General features: G+C 42.6%; 1 non-coding gene and 1 pseudogene across 1 annotated transcript in view; one reads left to right on the forward strand and one right to left on the reverse strand.

The window, feature by feature from the left end:
* Positions 1–1,720: 1,720 nt before the first annotated feature.
* LOC123688469 lies at positions 1,721–1,840 on the reverse strand (annotated as a pseudogene).
* A 3,661-nt stretch (positions 1,841–5,501) lies between these two features.
* The window catches only part of LOC123687493, a 1,906-nt gene continuing 1,658 nt past the window's right edge, over positions 5,502–5,749 (forward strand). The window contains exon 1 of the ribosomal RNA XR_006749215.1: positions 5,502–5,749. This exon is cut by the window's right edge and continues 1,658 nt beyond it. This is a non-coding gene — a ribosomal RNA (small subunit ribosomal RNA).

Here is a 5,749-nt window from a genome sequence, read left to right on the forward strand (position 1 = left end):
ATTTTGTTGTTTTTTAGGGGTTGTTTTATCGCGAGCATATTTGAGGGCCTTCGTAAACGTCTCGATTTCCCTTTCGATTTCTGAGGCGGTTTCAATTTTGTTGTTGATAGCGATTTTGCTATCCAATTTTTTACGAAAGATATCCCAGTTGGTGACTGAGTAGTCGTACACCAACTTGGCTGGGTTTCTTTCGATATCAATGTTGACTTTGAAAATAACTGGGTTGTGGTCAGATCCCAGTTGACAACTAGTTTCTGGGATACTGTTTATGCGGACGTTTTTGGTAAGCACCAAATCTATTGTACTTGGTGCTTTGCCATTGCCCGGGAAATGTGTATGTCCACTAGGGACGTTCAAGGTTATATAATTGTTGGATTCAAGGAAACTGAAAAGGCGATTCCCGTTAGTATTTCTGCAATTGCAGTTCCACTCTTCGTGCTTAGCGTTCAAGTCGCCTAGAACGATAACGTTGGCGGTTTTTTTAATTGTAAACAGGTTCCTTAAACAATTATTGGTGAATTTGTTACTAGGGCTGTTGTACACCGCCGTAATAACGAAGTTTTCATTAAAAATTACACTAATATTCTCTATTGTGCACTTTACTTTGGGTAAAGGCGAGATGGTGGATGCGCTACTAAGACTGTTCTTCACAAGAATGGCGACTCCACCAAAACCAGAATTGTCGTTTCGGTCCGCTCTAAAGGTTCTGTAACCGTTAATGAAGAATTTGTTTATGTCTTTCAGTCTAGTCTCGTTAATTGTAAGTACGTCTATTTTGTTGAAATTTAGAAAGTTCTCAATTTCGGTGTGTTTTTGAGACACACCGTTGGCGTTCCACGTAACTATTTTCAAGGACTTAGAATCCATTTGAGGTAATTACATATTCAAAGAATATTTTCGACCGTTCCTGTTGAGAAGCGGCACTCTCCAATTTTTTATTTAAAAGCTTTATACTTTCAAGGAATTTATTTAGGTTGATATAAGAATTGAGTTTTTTAAATTCATTTTGAATTTCCTCAAATGGATTTCCTGTTGATTGGAATTCCGGGGATGGCGTAGATGGGATATTTGGCAGGATGGTGGGTGCGCTTTTGCTGGTATTGTCACTCACCTTATTTGCTTTGATTGTCGCCTCATAGGCGGCTTTCCTCTGTTCCCAGGGGTTGCTTTCTGGAATTGGGGCTGGCCTGTATCTCGGTTTGGGGGCGACTGCGGGTCTGGAACTCCTGGAGTTCTTCTTTTCGATTATAGATTTGTAGATTGGACAGTCAATGCTGTTTGCCGGGTGACTTCCATGGCAATTAATGCACTTAGCCAAGGTTGTTATTGGTTTGGGGCAGTTCATCGTCAAATGCGACTCGGCGCATTTGAGACATTTTTCCGCCCTATGGCAGTTGGCGGTGGCGTGGCCCCACAACTGGCATCTGTGGCACTGGATGATTTCTTTTTTGGTGGTGTACCGATTCCACCTAATTTTAGTGTAGCTTACAACTTTTATGTGGTGTTGTAGCTGTTTTAAGGTGACTGTATTGTCGGTCACCACCATGTAGGCCGGGGATTGCGTCGCCCTCATCTTATGGATTTGTATTACTGGAACATTCTGGCCTATTAAATCGTCCTTAATTTCCTCCAGCTCGATGTCTTGCTCTAGGCCCCTCAACGTAAAAGCGTGGGTCTTTAGGTGTTTGGGGGTATAAGTGTGGTACTGTATACCATGTTTGTCCAAGAATTTCATGATTTTTTCTGGCGGTCACCCATCCAAGTACTAACCGCGCCCGACGCTGCTTGGCTTCAGTGTTCTGACGAGAACTGGCAATTTCAGCGTGGTATGGCCGTAAACAACATATATTGCGATATTTTCTATGATATCTCACTTTTTGGGAGCGGAAAGGACGTGAACGTTTTTCCTCATAAAAAATGAAATAACTTTTGGATATTAATTCTGATTGTTGATTTAAGCTTTAAGAACACATTAGGACATATCTCAATGAAATTTGAGGGATTTCCGAAATCGAAAAATATTTTTCGAAAAAAAAAAAAAATCCCAGAAGACCTCGGTCATCTCAAGTTTATTTCCATATTCTATTACACAATCAACGTACATCACAAAAGGAACCATCTCTCTAACTATCACAGTTAAATTTTTGTATCGGAACATTTCACGTCGGAATATCTCGCTAAGTCCAGACCGGGGAGATCGGTCGCATCTGACACCGTCCGCTCCGGTCTAACATCGTCTTGGAGTCGGGGTAACGATGGAGAGGCGTTTAAGGACGTGAACATTTTTCCTTATAAAAATTAAAGTCGACAATGAATATTGATTCTGATTACTGATTTACTCTTTTAGAACACATTAGAAGGCAACGCAATCAGATTTGAGGAAATTTCAAGATCAGAAAATTTTTTTCGAAAAAAAAAAAAATTCAAGAACACCTGGGTCATGGCAAGTTATTTCCCACAATCCATTCCACAATCAACGTACAACATAGAAGAAATCATCTCTCTAACTATCCTGGTTCAAAAGTTGTATCGGAACATTTCACGTCGAAATACCTCGCCAAGTCCAGACCGGGGCGATAGGTAGTATCTGACACCGTCCGCTCGGGACTGACATCGACTTGGACTCGGGCTAATGATGGGGAGGCGTTTAAGGACGTGAACATTTTTCCTTATAAAAATTAAAGTCGACAATGAATATTGATTCTGATTACTGATTTACGCTTTAAAAACACATTAGAAGGCAACCAAATCAAATTTGAGGAAATTCCAAAATCAGAAAATTTTTTTTCAAAAAAAAAAAAATCCGAAAAATATTTTTCGATTCTGATTACTGATTTACTCTTTTAGAACACATTAGAAGGCAACGAAATCAAATTTGAGTAAAATCCAAAATCAGAAAATATTTTTCGAAAAAAAAAAAAAATTCGAGAACACCTCGGTCATGGCAAGTTATTTTCCACAATCCATTCCCCAATCAACGTACATCCCAGAAAAAATCATCTCTCTAACTATCCTGGTTCAAAAGTTGTATCGGAACATTTTCACGTCGAAAATATATCTCTAAGTCCAGACCGATGCAGAACGTAAACTCGATCATACCGATGCTTCACGTAATCTCGATCTTACCGATGCACAACGTAAACTAGATCACACCGATGCAGAACGTAAACTCGATCTCACCGATGCACCACGTGAACTGGATCTTACCGATGCAGAACGTGAATTGGATCTTACCGATGCACCACGTAAACTCGATCTTACCGATGCACCACGTAATCTCGATCTTACCGATGCACCACGTGAACTGGATCTTACCGATGCAGAACGTGAACTCGATCTTACCGATGCACCACGTAAACTAGGGCTGACCGATGCATCACGTAAACGACGATCGAGAGGCGCGAAAGGACGTGAACGTTTTTCATTATAAAAATTGAAATAAATGATAAATAATGATTCTGATTGTTGATTATCGTTTTTAATATGCATTAGTAGGCAACCAAATGAAATTTGAGGAAATTCCGATAACAGAAAATTTTTTCGAAAAAAAAAAAAATTCATGAAATCCTCGGTCATCGCAAAATATTTACCATATTCTGTTCGATAATCAACGTATATTTAAGAAGGAATCATATCTGTATCTATCTTGGTTCAAATTTTGTATCGGAACATTTTGACCAAAGTCCGAGCTTCGGCCGAAACAGACACCGCTGACCTGGCCTATCGATCGACCGAGAGTCGGGGATAGAGCGTAAGTGTTGTCTGGAGGGGAACCCTGTGCTCTCCTGACATATATAGGGAAGGTGGTCGCGTTGGGCGATGCAGAACGTTTGGATCGGGAATTATATTTTTGGTTCAGCTATTGGAATATGGTTTATTGTTGGTATATATTGGCGAAATAACGTTCTTACTGACTGGGGATATTCATAAAAATGAGTCCGGAGATTTTCAGATCGAAGTCCGAGTGATCCGACTTGGAAGGCGTGTTGGGTGGGTCGAGATGGCTTAGATCGATCAGACGAGGCGGGCTAAGTGTTGACGTCATGCATCGGTCCATTTTCAGATTGAGTCCGAGTAATCCGACTTTGAAAGAGTGTTGGGTGCGTCGAGACTGTTTAGATAGATCGGACGAGGCGGACTAGGTGTTAACGACATGCATCGGTATATTTTCTGATCGGAGTCCGAAGAAATCGGCCCTAGTAGGCGCAGCGGACGGTCGAGACGGCCTCGGTGGGTCGGATCGATCGGGAAAAGTTTGCTAAATCGTGTCTGGAGGGGAACCTTGGGTTCTCCTGACATATATAGGGGATAAGGTTTGGGTGAACGATTCTTCACGTAAAAGTTGAGTAATTTATTTTTCGATAAGCTTTTGGATATTGATGAGAAGTATATGTATATCTTCGATTAAAAGAATTCTTACCGTCTCGATGTATATTATATTAGATATATAAGAAATAGTTAACGTGATGCATCGGCCGATTTCCGGATCGGAGTTCGAGAGATGCGACTTTCGATGCGCGATGGGTGGATCGAGACGGCCTAGATCGATCGGACGAGGCGGACTAGGTGTTAACGACATGCATCGGCGGATTTTCTGATCGGAGTCCGAAGAAATCAGCTCTAGTAGGCGCGGCGAACGGTCGAAACGGCCTCGATCGATCGGACGAGGCGGACTAGGTGTTAACGACATGCATCGGCGGATTTTCTGATCGGAGTCCGAAGAAATCAGCTCTAGTAGGCGCGGCGAACGGTCGAAACGGCCTCGGTGGGTCGGATCGATCGGGAAAAGTTTGCTAAATCGTGTCTGGAGGGGAATCCGGGGTTCTCCTGACATATATAGAAGGGGTGGAGAATGGGTCCTGTCCTAGACTGTTTGGAGTTCTTTTTAGGATGATATTCAGTTGGTAAGTGGTAGACCCGAATCCGACCTCGGCGTTTGGGTACTGGCAAGGTGTGTTGGTTTCGGCTTTCGCATCTTGGGTCGCTTTCGTCAACCTCATGCAGCGAGGTCGCGGTCCGCTTCGTCTCTTTGTAGTCGAATGGCCTTTAAGCGACCAACCTTAAAATCGTGATCCTCTGCCCGTTGCGGGTTATGTTCACAAAAAATTTGCAACCACTCAATTCGTTCCGAGCGACAAATATTGTTGAATCTCGAATCACCGTGTCGTTATATTCACATGTATAGCGAAGGGTCGAGATGGAATGTGTATAAGAAATTAGTTGATAGCCGGGGGTTCGTATTATATATGGACGCCTTGGCGAGGGATTGTTTCTAGAAACTTTCTCATTTTTGATCGGTGTTTTGTCCGAGATGATGATGATGTATATATAGCTTGAGTCTCATGCTGACTGGGGGCTGTTACGTCGTTTCGTCGAGGACTTGCACTTACTGATGTGCGGCGCTAGTCGAAGTCAATCGACATGGCTAGTGCCACATGACGAGAGGCGAACGGGTTTGGCCATACCGGCAATCTCGTGGACCGATCGTATAAGCACGCAGTTCCCTGGTTGATCCTGCCAGTAGTCATATGCTTGTCTCAAAGATTAAGCCATGCATGTCTCAGTACAAGCCAAATTAAGGTGAAACCGCGAAAGGCTCATTAAATCAGTTATGGTTCCTTAGATCGTACCCACATTTACTTGGATAACTGTGGTAATTCTAGAGCTAATACATGCAAATAGAGCTCCGACCGGGAACGGAAGGAGCGCTTTTATTAGATCAAAACCAATAGGTGGCGGGTTCGCTCGT

The sequence above is a fragment of the Harmonia axyridis genome, chromosome X (assembly GCF_914767665.1).
Source record: "Harmonia axyridis chromosome X, icHarAxyr1.1, whole genome shotgun sequence".
Classification (NCBI taxonomy): domain Eukaryota; kingdom Metazoa; phylum Arthropoda; class Insecta; order Coleoptera; family Coccinellidae; genus Harmonia; species Harmonia axyridis.